The following is a 15275-nucleotide window of genomic DNA, read 5'->3' as shown; positions in this document are numbered from 1 at the left end:
ATGGCCTTTTAACCCTGGTAGTCCCACAACTCTATGCCATTTCCTTAACTGGCATTTTCATGGCAGATGGCGCAAATGGCCCAGCAGATAGCCACTGGGTCAGTGTTAAAGAACTGCCAGATTGATGGCTTTGCTGGCTGTGTGCCTTCGAGCAGACCCAGGCCTGGAAACTGCACAGAGGCTCAATTTTCCAACTTGTGGGCTTTTGGTTCCTCCCTTGCTATGGGCAGTCAGTGGGACAGGTGAAGATGGGGCCAGTCAGACTGGCTTCCCTTTTAAATAGACATTGATGTGGGCAGATGGGTTGGCACACGATGTGCTGAACTGGGAGTTAAATCTTTCTACTTCTAATCCTGCCTGCATCAGATTTGCTCAAGGATGGAAGCCAAAATTTTAACCTGTTTATTTCCAGAGTGTTCCATAGGATAGTGCTAAGATTTTTTTCAAGAAATATCATGAAGGCTGATTAAAGGAGGTAGCTGAACATTTTATCAAAGTGGTTAAAGAAGACATATACTTAATGCTTCTTAGTCCTAACGACTTCTGGGGAGGAAGAAACCATAGACTTGACTTCTACTCCTTCTTTGACCTTTCAGGCTCTCATCTCTGTAGGACAATTTCTGTGTTTGTGATCTTTCCAAATAAGCTCCTTGAGGACAGAGGCCAAATCTCACAGATATTTGTCTTTCTTATAGCACATCATAGGATCTCTTGCCAATGCTATTTCTCAGAGCCTAGTAAGTGTTTGCAAAGCAAGTACTGCTGGCCTGGTTCATATTGCTATGACAACAGGCAGTCCTTCTCCTGGAGGGGCCCTGCCCTAGATCTCCTGTGGCTATAGTCCTATTGGGGCAAAGAGTCTAAGGCTTTATTATCTCAATAGATGACTATGAACATGACATGATAGGTAAAATTCAACCTGGACCCCTCCCTTCTCTATACCTACTAGACCACATTCTTCATATCTATGACCCTGGAATTTCCTATCCTCATGGCTTTAAGCCCACATACAGAACATGCATAGGCCTCTCCCAGGGAAAGACCCTCGTCCCCATTCTCCCAAGGGGAGACTCTACTACTAGTGTTTACCTCCCTTCACATGATGGGCGACCGGGGCTGCAGTTGCAGGGAGGGGAGGGGAGAGGTAGAGCTGGAGGCTGGAAATGTGGTCCAGGAGGTATGCGTACCATGAATGCACAATGCTCCTCTCAGTGCAGTGTGGAGCTGGGGCTGGGACCTGAAGGTGGGTGCATTGCAGCTGGAGCTGATGCTCCCGATGCCGCCATGGTCAGGCGAACCAAGAGAACTAAATTTGATCTGGCTTTCAATTTTCTAGACTCAGGTGGGACTATCTGACAAGGTATATTTTTCAAAGTAGACAGATAGAACATACTTTATTTCACACATGTCAGCTTGGTTTATAATTTTAAAATATATGGACATATAGTAGGTGGGCTTCCATTTGTACCCCACCCCTGAGCCCTGCCAGTTTTAAGGGCAGACTGGTGGCAATGAATTCAACTTGCACACTAGCATTGGGATGAGAGTCATGTCAATTCCAACAATTGATCAGCTTATTTAACCTCCTTACAGACAGGCACCTTCACATGTAGGAAATGACAAACAAACAAAATGATAAAATCCCCCCCCCCACCCTATGCATGTCTTACCAGAGATACTTCACGTATATTAACCAGAAACCACACAGAGCGCATCCTGCTTCTTCCAATATTGGGAAGTGATGGTTAAGGTAAGGAAGAATTACAGAATAGTTGGAAAAACAACATACACATAATCACCCAAACTGATGATCCACTAAGTATTGCTAAGTTGAAGTCTCATGGGCCCCCTTTAATAAAAAGATAATTAGCTCATTAATGGCTCTGAATGAAATGAAATGGCTCTTAAGGCACTCAAAAGTAATATATTTTTAAAAGAGCCTAAACATTATATCTGTATTCTTGTGTGCAGCTAATTTACGTAGGTCATTTTACCCCCTGACCTTTTGTTTTCTAAGATAATGTGAACCTCTGTGTATTTCAACTAAGAGTGATGACCAGTTTCAAAGTGAGCAGGGCCCCACTGGTGTTGATGAATGTTTGTGAATGTGACAGGGCAGGTTAGATTTGAGATCCTGTGTCAAACATCCAGTCTTTCTTCTGGGATACCTTTGGGAAAGCACAATCATCAAGATAACGATTAATACAATTTATAAAAACATTTTATTGTGCCTTTTCAGATAATTTTTAAAAATCCCTCTATAAGCAGGAAGAAATTAAATTCAGAGAGAAAACAAGAACTTTATAGGCCATCTGCTCAGACTTTCAAATTTAAATTTTATACATAAGAGCACATTAGCTGTGGGGAAAAATGTGATCGCGTTTTGTAGCTGTCTGAGCAATGAAGAAATTTCCCTTGTTGGGCTTTTTGCATGGAAATAAAAGGAACCGTTTTGCTGAAGAAAATGAAATGGCTTCGGCATGGGGGAAATTTGCTCATCACCATTTTATATTTATGGAATGCTGAACTTACATTGTCTTTTATAAAATATGAAGTAATAGCCCATGCCTCAGGGCGGTCACAGGTGTCGTTAGACAAACAGTATCCAATAGTACCTCACAAAGAGAATCTGAGACCCTGGCAGCCTGTTTGTGGCCAAGAGTAATAGGATGGTTGGGCTGTACTCCCACGGCAGTAGAGGGCCACCTGTGGCAAAGGGGTCACAGATGCATGAGGAAGGGGAGGCTGCTCCTCTGTACCCCTTCTTCCCAAGCCAAGCCCCCTAGTTTGAGCCTGGTCCTAATGGCCTGAGCCTTTAAGAATCTGCTTTCTCACCTGGGGACAAAGAATGGTGGGATGTGGTTGACAGCATGAAAGAGTCAGGGATCACAATGAGCCTAGGAAATGGGGGACAGCAATGGTGCTCACACTGGCCACTGACATCTGTGAGCAGCAGCCCACAGCTTTCCTGGAAATGGTTTGATTAGGTCAGGCTGCTTGGGCTGCCTCAAACCTACCTGTCTGCTGCTCTGTGACAGGGAGGAGAGAGATCGGAGTGAACACCAGTTTGTGTATATCCGCCCGTACTTTTCCCACTGCCTGCCCCCCTCTCTGGACTGTGAGCGTCAGAGAAACTTCCATCTTCATTTGGTCAGCTGAAGCCTGGCAAACAGGCCTGGCCTAGTTCTTTCACTTTGTTTTGCTGTGAACAAGATAAAAGAGGCACAATGAAGACCCAAACTGATGGAATGAAAGCTGACCCCTGCGAGGTAACAGAACCTTACAGCCAACCCTAAGAGCTGACTGACATCTTAGGGCAACTAGTTCAGAAAGGAATGTGAAATTGTTTTTGACAAAAACACTAATTAAGGGAAACCATTAAAGGGAAAACTGTGAACTGAGCATCTTGAAAAACAAATTTATTTGAGTGCTATTTAGAAAAGCTTAAACTAATCTGATATAAGTGAATGAAAGGAACATGGAATTCAATAGGAATGATAAGCACTGATAATCAAATGTCATTGAATCATAAAATATGAAAAGCAAAATAGCCTGGTGGTTCAGAGTGCAGCCTTAGTAGTCAGGCCACCTATATTTGAATATTAAGTTTCCTATCTTCCAGCTGTGTGACATTGAATAAGTTAATTACCCTCTCTGTGCTTCCATTTCTTCATCTGAAAAATGGGGCAAATACTAGTAATTACTTCATATAGGTTTGGGAGGGTTACATGAGCTAATACATTAAAAGTACTGATCAGAGTGTCTGAGACTTTGAAAGTGCCCAATAAGTATCAGTTATTTTAGTCCAATGACTTTAAACTCTGCTTCAACTATGGTTCCACAAGTCCCATTCTGGAACACTTATACATTTAGGTGAAGGATAAACAGGGCAAACCTGGTCCCCACCTGCAACACCATAGTTTCTTAGCTTTTGGATATTTCATTTTAATTTTTATTTAAGATTTTATTTGAACAAAGTTCTCTAAATTAAGACAAAACAAAACATGTCATTATAAAACATCCGATCCAGTCTGTTTTCCCAGTAAGGTCATGAATCTTATCCCTTTTTGTTGGTTGTCCTGCCTTTTTTTTGAACCTGTTCCAACAATGAGCTCTCCCTCATGAGGTCTTCATATTTTGGAGTTGTTCAGATAATTAAAAAGTTCATTTCCATGTGGACTCATCTGATTTCACCCTCAAATTCCAGCTTTGCTCTCTTAATATGACCAAATTCTCTTCTACAAAGAGCGTTCAGATATTTTGAAAACTATTGTATCTCTTGAGAGCTTCAGTTGCAAGCAACAGAAATTGACACTGGCAAACCTGAGAAGAAAATAAATTTTGGGGGGAGACATAGAAGCAGGCTCAGAAGAAAAAACAGGAATCAGAGTGTTTCTGGGGATCTTGGAACATGATCCACTTACAGCCCCCTTCTCAGGTTCCTTTGGCTATTTCATTCTCACTGCCAACTGTGGACAGTGTTCTAGTTCACCAGCATCTCTCCAAGAATGGGGCCTGGAAAGACAGACAGTGATCAGTACATGCTCTACTGAGCTCAGTGAATTCTGACATTGTTTTTCTTCCAGTCGTCCTTGCAATCATAGACTGCAAAATTGATTTGCTTTTCAGGGTGCCCATGTCCAACCAATTAGCACTCAAGAATAAGGCAACCAGATTTACTAATAAAACATAGAACAGCCTGTTTGTGCCATGCATTTTACCAGATGATCGTACTTGAAGGTTTTTTGCTTTTGTTTTTCAATAGAATTTTCCATTAAACCATTGTTCGCTCATTTCCTAAACTTTGTTTTAGAAACTACGCTTAGGAATTTACATTTCTCTCAATGAAATTTCATCTCATAAGTTTCATTTTTTCCTCTCAACTTGTCAGAAGTGTTCAACTCATGAATTTGTGTTGGTGAATTCATTCTCCTTCTCAACACTGCATCATTGCTTTGCTTTTAGACCAGATATTGAGGGGCAGCAGGGGTTCATGGAGGAAAACACAAAGAGAAAAATTGAGTGTAGAAAGGATGGTGGTGGTAAAGAGATAGCTAGTAAGAAAGAAGAGGTTGGGATAGAAAAATGAAAAAGTTAGGGAAATTGGAGGAAGAGAAAGAAAGAAATATAAATAGAAGGTGAAAGAAGATGTATCGGTCTGGGTCCTTAATGCTAAGAAAGACTGCTCAATATGAGGAACAAAAAGAAATTATGTGAAGAAATTATGTGAAGAGTCAACGGGAGGTTAAGATAATGGACAGGAATCAAGGGTTGGGCATCAAGAACCTTAGCAAAATTTGTGAAGTAGCAATAGGCAGGACTCAAGGCTACTTGGGTTGCTACTGGGCTGATGAGTGACCTTTATCTGTCTTCACAGCCTTTAGGTTGTAGGTGAGCTCAGGCAAAGAGTATCCTACTGGCTGAACCTAAGTCATAGCTCATTTCATAGCCGTGTTGAACTGAGGGGAACTTCGGTCAAGCCCTGTGATTTCCATAGTGGAAAGCTCAACATAGTTCCCAAAAAGGGATCAGGGGATTCTCTTCTAGACAGACAAAATCAAGCAAAATCAAGCAGTCAACTATTCAGCAAGTAAGCAAACAGACAAGCAAATAAATGCAGTGGAATCTCATTTCTTGAACTTAATTCATTCCAGAAGGCTGTGTAAAAACCAAATCATTTTTCTTATTAGAGATAATGTAAGTGGAATTAATGCATTCCAGACCCTCAAATAATTCCCTGTTTTAACCTTTCTTATATACAGTACATGTCTATTGTACTGTTTAATCTATAAATAAACACTTTAAAAACAAAAAGAACATGAAAATTTAACAGAAAGAAAGGAAATGTATAGTGGAAAATGAAAATTCCATAATAATTATAAGCAGCAACAAAAGCACAAAAATATTCACAGCACATTATCTTGGCATTTTAACAATAGTAAACTGATTCATATTGGTGCATTCTCTCCTTTGTCACCTGAGAGATGTTAGGCTGAGAAGTAATTGTTCGAGATGGGAGACTTTTGAGAAACGAGCTTCCATGGTATTCCCATGGAAAGATTAAAAGAACAGAGTCATATGCAGATGACTCACTATATGCTGCCTCCAGTTTAGGCCTCTTTTCTCTGTTGATCAGTCAGGGGTAGGCAAACTTTTTGACTCGTGGGCCACAATGGGTTCTTAAACTGGACCGGAGGGCCGGGACAAAAGCATGGATGGAGTGTTTGTGTGAACTAATATAAATTCAAAGTAAACATCATTACATAAAAGGGTACGGTCTTTTTTTTTTTTTTAGTTTTATTCATTTCAAATGGGCCGGATCCGGCCTGCGGGCCATAGTTTGCTCACGGCTGGCTCTAGACAGTTGTCTATTTAATATCTCTAATAGTATGTATGAGTTAAAGCAATGTCAACAAAGGCTATCCAAAATCAACCCATGCTCTGCCCCCACCCTTCTTTAAGCCTGTGCCTTCTTCCAGTGTTTCCTATCTTTGTGAATATTGTACATTGAAATATCTAACGTCATCCTAGCCTCCATTCACTCTTTCATCCTTCATACTACATATATCTCCAAGTCCTTCCCTTAATATCACTTGAATCTGCTTTCTTCTTTCTATTTCCATTACCTCCACTAGCCTAGTGACCCCGTGGTCAGCAAACTGCGGCTCGCGAGCCACATGTGGCTCTTTGGCCCCTTGAGTGTGGCTCTTTCTAAGCCTTAGGAGTACCCTAGTTAAGTTAATAACAATGTACCTACCTATATAGTTTAAGTTTAAAAAATTTGGCTCTCAAAAGAAATTTCAATCGTTGTACTGTTGATATTTGGCTCTGTGGACTAATGAGTTTGTGGACCGCTGAAGACCATCCTAATCTTACCACTCTCCTGTACTACAATAATTGCCCCATAACCGAATCTTTCAATCTACTCTGACCCTCCCTCAGACTGTTTTCCATCCTGTAGATGGAGCAATCTTTTAAAAATGCAAATTTGAACACTATACTTTCCCCACCCCCAACATCGCTCAACATGAAATATTTCAATGCCTTTCCATTTCTCTTGGATAATGACCAAGATATTTAATATAATTTATAAGGTTTTAAATGGTATGACTTCTAGATATTCCTCTATAGACCCTGTCCCCAGGCTTGGGGAGAGGTTGTGGGAAGATAGTGGTCATATTGGGGACCAGTGGTCTCCACTGGCAGTGTCCAGAGCAAGAGTACCTCTTTGATCAACCTCTAGGCTTAAAATTAATTCCATCCATTATTAGGCACCTATGATGTGTATAGTCCTGACTCTTGTACACATGTTTACTTAACTAGAGACAAGCCTTTAGACCGGGTGCTGGCTCATATTTCTTCCAGATCATTTTGTGATGTTAACTGTCTTCCTGGAAACATTCTGGCCACTAGAGGGCCTCATTGTTTGCTTCCGCTTTTGAAAGGCATTCAGACAGGATCAAGCTTTCATTGGGTTGAGTGACTCATGAGCATTTTGAATGTTTTGCTGAAAATACTTTTATTATCATTGGGTAATTTTACATGAAAACAGTTAACAGTAAAAAAATTTTGAGTCTCTTCCACTGGCATTCCTAATTTGTAGGTGAAACCGGAAGCTGGGAGCTGTGGGGCCATCAGCAACACCTGGCCCCTCTTCCAGCCTCCTTCTGCACTGGCAGAAGTAAATTTAGGGTTGCAGAGATCTCTGTGCTCCTGAAACACCCCTCATTTCCAATTCCCCATGCTCATATCCTTACCATTATAATCTGCCAAAGAGACTGTCCAAATAAATCCTATCATAACCTTCATCCAAAAGGGAATGATATATCCTGGTTTGCCTAATATTGACAGGCCTCTTCATGTCCCAGTTTTAATGATCACTTGCTTGGTCACCTTATCCTGCTCACATCAAGCATTATAAGAAGCTTAAGACTCCCAGGCCACCACCTTCTCCATGGACTACTGTCCTCACATATTTCTGTATCTTAACCACATTTTCCATCATTTCTGAACATCCAAAACTTGTCCTTTTGCAATCCGAAGTTCACAATCTGCCTTATATCCCCAACTGTTTTCCTGCATGTTTTCTTCAACCTCTTGTTCTAACTGAAGTCTGACACTTCTCTGAGGATTCTGCTTCTCATTTGAGCCTGGAGGTAGTTGTGGTGGGTCCTCCTTGATCCGTGGTGCTGCCTCCAGGTCTCTGTCCCTCCCTTTTCCCTAAAAAACACCCACATTTGGCTAATTCATGTCATCACACTATATCACTTTCTCCTCCCCCTAATTGCTGTGATCAGCAAACTCTCAGAACACTCTCATCTGTTCCTTAAAGATTTTAACTCATTCCTTGTCATTCTATTTAATACTCCTTTTGACAAAATTCTTGGAGATTTCTATTTACATAGACAACAGTTCCCATGTGAACTAAGTCTTGTCTCTTAGCTCTCTGACTTCTTCTCTAGTGGTCATGTCTTGCAACATACCTCAGTCTCATAGTCATGCCTTGATCTTTCATGACTAATAATTGATTCTACTCCATCATTTTATTTCCATTTTTCATCTTTGCTGTTCACCATCTTTCTAGCTCTGTCTGTTTAGTACCTCAGCTCCAACAATTCTTTGATCTCATGGGATCTGTGTTCAAATGGTTTAATCATATTCTCAATATCCCTCACCCTCTCATGTTCTACCTTTCCTCTTTACCATAGTTCCTAACTGGATAAAACCCAATCCTGGTCAAATCCTATCCTCTACCTGCTCCATGCCTGCACCTGCATAGTTAAATATATCTGGAGAAAACACACAACCATGCTATTAATCTGTAAGCATTAAGCAAAACCTTGATGCAGTCCATTGTTGTTGCTACATTTTTCTAATTTATTTGCTCACTTATCTTCATGGAATAGTGGTTCTTATCAAGACTGATTTTTCTATCATTGGATATTTGGCAATGTTTGGAGACATTTTGGATTGTCACAATTGGAGAATGGTGCACTATACTCATACAAGGAGTAGAGGCCAGGAATGCTGGTAAACATTTTATAATGTACAGGACAGCTCCCAACAATATATCCAAAATGTCAAGAGTGCCAAGATTAAGAGACCTTATCCTAGAGCCCTATTATTCAGAGTGTGATTTATGGATAAACAGCATCTACATCGCCTGAGATTAAAAAAATATATATTTTTATTGATTTCAGAGAGGAAGGGAGAGGGAGAGAGAGATACAAACATCAATGATGAGAGAGAATCATTGATTGGCTGCCTCTTGCCTGTCCCCTACTGGGGATAGAGCCCACAACCCAGGCATATGACTGGAATCAAACCTGCGTCCCTTCAGTATGCAAGCTGATGCTCTATCCACTGAGCCAAGCCTGGTAGGGCTCACCTGAGATCTTATTAGTAATGCAGAATCTCATTACTAATGAGATTAATTGCTCTAGGCTTAACCTAATCAGAATCTTTACTTTAACAAGATCCCTGGGTGATTTGTATGTACCTTAAAGTTTGAGAAGCCACTTCCACACCATCTTACTCATAATACTTCCTCCTCCCCTTCACTCTTGACTGTGCCTTGTTTATTATTACATTGAGAACACAGAAGCACTCAGAATACTAGTATAGTTAGTACATGTTTCCACTATCAAAGTTTCTCTCCCAATTATATCTGCACCTAGACTTCTGCCTCCATTTCTGTTATTATGGATGGATAGTCTGTGCTCCCATCTAAGTCTAACTCCTCCTCCCAGGTACAAAATTACAACTTCTTTTGCTCATTGCTCCGATCATAACTTGCTTCCCCATGTCATCATCATTTCCTCACTTGTACTAGATAGCTCCCATCAGCATACAAATAGTTTATTTCATTTCTAAAAAAAGAAGAAAAACAAAAACTCTCCCTAAAGCCTGCATGCTTTCCAGCTATCGCTAGTTCTCTATTCCTTGTTACACACAAATTAGTCAAAATAATTAACTACTTTGGCCTCCCAATTTCCACTTTCTATTTTCTTTTGAACCTAGTTCTACCAGACTTTTATCTCACCACTTCACTTTAACTACTCTTTTCAAAATCACCAATGGCAACCATAGTTCTAAATCTAGTGGATATTTCTCAGTTCTGATTTTACTTGGTCATCAGCTGCTTTTGACAAACATGAAGGAACATTTTCTTCACTTAGGTTTTAGGACATTGCTCTCCTGATTCTTCTTCTTCTTCTTTTTTTTTTTAAAAATATATTTTATTGATTTTTCACAGAGAGGAAAGGAGAGAGATAGAGAGTTAGAAACATCGATGAGAGAGAAACATCGACCAGCTGCCTCCTGCACATCTCCCACTGAGGACGTGCCCGCAACCCTGGTACATGCCCTTGACCAGAATCGAACCTGGGACCTTTCAGTCCACAGGGCGACCCTCTATCCACTGAACCAAACCGGTTTCGGCCTGATTCTTCTTCTATATTATTGAGCATTATTTTTCAGTCTTTTTTCTGTGTTGGCCTCATTTCCCCAACCTCTTAACACTGGAGTGCCCCAAGTCTCAGTCCTTGGATGCTTCTTCCATATTTATACCCTTGCTGCTCTAAGTGCAGTCTATGGAACCAGCTGTATCAACATCAGTTGAGAGCTTGTTGTAAATGGTATCAGGCCTCACCCCCAAACCTTCTGAATCAGAATCTGAATTTTAACAAGACCCCTAGGCGATTTCATACACATATTAACTGACCTTCTTTGGTAATTCTTAACCTTAGCTGCTCTTGTTTTATTTAATCCAACCCAGGTTTGTTGATGCCTTAAGTGACTTATTAGTTAATTTGAATCTTATTGGTGGTACAATCAGTTGGTCCCTAGCCAGTTCTAGAGGCTGAGGTGAGGGGGATAGGATCTTTTGGAATCTGTGTGGTGGCCAGTGCTCATTCTCACAAGCCAGGGCATCTGTTCTAGCTCTTTGATGGGTCTGACTATGGTGGTAGTTAGTAGATGATGGTAACTTTCTTTGAATTGCTGAAACTAGCCCTGGGAGTAATCCCAGCTCCACGATTTACCTCTGGATGATTTAGGGCAAGAGACTGGGTTCTGTCGTCTACAAAGTGGGGATATTGACACTGGTGCTCCAGCATCCCCATCACTGAGCTCCAGCCCAGTGCTCAGTGCATAGCACCCATGGAAGGCCTGGTGCTGTGCTAAATCCTCCCAAGGGATACTTCAGTTAATCCTCACAATAGCTCTGGGGGGTAAAATGACATCAACATCCTCATTTTATAGGGAAAGTGAGACACACACAAAGAGAAAGCTTAAACAACATGTTCACGGTCACACAGTCAGGAGATGATAGTGACCAGTTTCAAAGTCAAGCAGATGAATGACAGAGCTTGTGCTCTTCATCCTTAGGCAATGATGCTCCAAGTGAACATTTAATAGGTGGTTGATGATGGTGATGATGTTACTTTCTCATGTGCCTGCTTTCTCAAATTCCCAACTTCCTTGGGGTCTATCTATTCAAGAGTATGCTCCATTTTTGTTTTATTATTATTAGTAGTACTCAACCGTTATTTATTGAAAATTGATGTTATGCCATACAGTGTCTCTTATCCTAGAAAAGTGAACCAGATAGACATGGTTCCTGAAATTCTGAAATAGTTTAGTAGCAAAGATGGCCATGGAATAAAAAGTGCCAAATGCATACCACCGAAATGCTTACCACTGAAATGCAAACCACCCAACTCCATACCACCCAAATCCATACCACTGAAACGCATACTTTCAAGAGTGCTTGGAAAGCAGAAAACCAGGATCTCTAACAGTGGCAGAGCTGGGGGGACTGGAAGGCCTTTTGGGTCATGAGGACACAAGAGAAATCCACCACAATAAAACTGACATTCAGTGTTCAACCGTAGTTCATATAACACAGATAGATCTCTATTATAGATCTCTCCTGTTCTCTTTCCTGTAAGCCTGCTGGGGAGGGATGACAGTATTTTTCTTAGGAGAGTCAGAATATCCTATCATAGGTATTGTTAAATTTCTTTTCTTTTTTTTTTTTTGCTTTGTTTTGTTTAAAGGACAAAAAATTCAGGGGTTTTAGAAACTACATGGCAGACCATTAGGAAAACTGAATTAGTGAAGTAGGCTAAATATGAAAATGTGATAAAGGTTCTCAGTAGTTTTCTCTACAGGAGTTTTCTTCCATTTTGGAAACACCTGTTCTCCCTCCATTCATGTGAAGTCTCATCCAGTTTACACTATAGCTACCCTGTCGTGATAGATTTGGGGATTGATGAAAAGACACTCTGTTTATCCATTAGTCCTTTTGCCTCCAGCTGTTCCCAAATTCTGGAATGTTCCTTTAAAACAGAGGATTTACATATATCATTAAGAGCTTTTTCCCAACATACTAGTACAACTATGCCAGTGTATCACCCTACATCTGCTTTAAAATTTTACATTTACTAAAAGTGTTAAAATACTTAACACAGGGGGATCAGTTGCCTTTCCATTAAATGTTATGGCTCTGCATATTATATTTCCACCTAAAAATATAGGGGAGGATTTATAAGATATTTAAACTAGGAGACCATAGCACAAACCTAATTTATAACATGTTATAAATAATAATGAAATTTCCTAATTAGCAGCTGTTTCTCCAAATAAAGACATACCATGGCAGTTTATTTCTTAGTCCTTTTTAAAAAATCAATTCATCCGCATATTTGAAATCCATATACCAAACTGGCAGAAAATCAAGATATTAATTTTATATGGGAGAGGAAAATCTCTAATGATTATTTCCATTTAAATGTCTACATCTTGGATTCCTGTCAGGTTCTGATTTAAAATAGGGGGTTCGATATTTTATGGTAGATTATAAGGCAGAATTCAGAGAATCAGATGAGACATTTTCTGACTCATATTATCTCCTTGATGAACCAAAGGCTTGCTTTCAGATTCATTTTCAGTATGATTTCCCTGCTGGATACGTCCTGGATGCCATGGTGAGAAGCTGGCAGGAAAACCCCAGGGAAGAGGTCAGAAATGATGTTATCAGAGAGAGAAATGTCATGGGACAAGGACTGAAATTTGCAAACAATGAGAGTAGGAGAGGCGGGGTGGGCATGTGTGTGTGTGTGTGGGGGGGGGGCTGGCGCAGGGAGAGGGAGAGAGAGAGGAGGAGGAGGATTCACATGCAAGGGAACACAATATATGAAATAATACATAGAATATTGTTACCAACATGACCACTTTGGTCCTTATTCTTTAAACCCTTTTTAAGCCTTCATTTGTCATTAATAAGCAGTGCTATTTAAAATATTTCAGAAACATTTCTGTTTAATGTTGCAATATAAAAGAAAAATATTGACTTTTCATCATCCCCAAAGAAAAAACACCCACACAATTTATGTACAGTATATACTTTGCAATCAAATCCCCTTTTACAACTCTTGGAGCTGATTATAAATAGAAGCCAATTCTGATCTCCTCAAATAATAAAACAGTGGACAAAAAAGATAATGCACCCTACCATATAAGCACTTGGACCACAGAACTTTATGCAAATATGCATAACCCATGGACACAGGCAATAGAGTGGTAAAGGCCTGGGGTGGGGGGTATGGGAGTGGGCTAGACGGGGTCAATGGGGGAAAAAGGGGTACATATGTAATACTTTCAACAATAAGGATTTAAATAAAAAAAATAAAAAGTGGTTCAAGTAAGTGCTGCTAAATTAGTCTAAGAATACACAATGCATTGGAATTTGTGTAGTAGGAACTGTTTTAGTGTAGAAGCAACTGCTGATCCATCAGTAATAGCCAAACTTTACAGATGATTTCCTAGAAGTGGTAGTGGCATACACTCAGCGAGCCACCAACCCTCCCTAAGCCAGTCTCCCTTGGGACTAATGTGTTGATTATGGCTTTTCTTCTAAATGGGAATACACACCCACCCTTACTTACCAAGTGGAGAACACATGAATTATATACATCAGTGCTAGTACTCATTTGGGTAGGTTACTTAATAGAGAATAGAATTTTGATGGAGGAGAAAATATACTGGGAGGAAGAAATTAGGTATACATTTGGTGATGAAGCCAGCTGAATTTCTCCCCAGAAAGGCCAATTGAGATGCACAACTTGAAGAATGCAGCCAACATATGATGTAGAACCTGATTCTTAATAAGTTTTCCATTAAAGAACATTTGGAAGGTGGGGGGAGTTCAAATAGAGGTAAATAGCAAGCTAAGACTGAAAAGATTCCTTAGAGAGAATCATTTTTTCAGATAGACAACAGAAAGGCTTATGTATACAGCTGGTATTTACATGAATTCCTTCCACTGATGCCTGGGACTTTGGACAAGAGATAGGAGGTAAGCATCTGTCTGTGCAGATGTTGTCAATAAATAGGATTTGGAATGCTGATCTCTTATGTAAAAGCATATATAACCAGGGACTTTTACCTGGGGATCTGGGGAAGAAGGGCACCTAACTGACCCCTAAATGCTGGTGTGTACAGGGCTTATTCCTGAGCTTCTGTTATTATTTATCTTTTCTCCCTAGGTGAACTCACCCAGTCTCGAGTAAGTAAATGCATTCTATGATGATTTAATGTTTGTAAAGTGCTGAGAGCCATGCCTAGTTCATAGTCAACACCATAGAAGTGTCAGCTATTGTTATTTATTATAGCTAATTGCCTAGTAACTATTCCCACTTGAATGTTTGATGGGCACTTCCAAATTAAGTGATAAATGGAATTTCAGGTTTTACTGTTCTCCTAAACCAATCTCCTTGTTGTGTTTTTTTGTTTGTTTGTTTTTTCATTTCTGTAATAGCAGCTTGACCCAGTGACTCAGGCCAAAAGCTTAGGAATCATTGTCAATCCCTCTTTTTCTCTCACTCTTCACATCCAATTCATCAGTAAGTCATTCCGGTCAAACCTCTGAAATAGAAAACAAATCCGTCTACCTCTCTCCATCTGCAGTCCCCCTGTTCTCTTGAACAAGCCTCCCCCACCTCCTGCCTTGAGGACTGCCGAAGCCTTTTCCCTGTTCTCTTTGCTGCCACTATTCTGTTGCGATCCATTCTCTGTACAGTCACCGAAAATGATCTCTTTAAAATGTGAACAGGGATCAAGCTGATGACTTACCAATGACTTACCAGTGCATTTAGCATAAAATTGAATCTCCTTTTGACATAGTTCATTTGGGCTGCTATAACAAAAGTACCATAGACTGGGTGACTTAAACAACAAACATTTACTTCTCCTAGTTCTGGGGCCTGGATGTT

Source organism: Myotis davidii, unplaced genomic scaffold (assembly GCF_000327345.1).
Source record: "Myotis davidii unplaced genomic scaffold, ASM32734v1 scaffold267, whole genome shotgun sequence".
Taxonomy (NCBI): Eukaryota; Metazoa; Chordata; class Mammalia; order Chiroptera; family Vespertilionidae; genus Myotis; species Myotis davidii.
Note: the sequence above shows the minus strand (reverse complement) of the source record.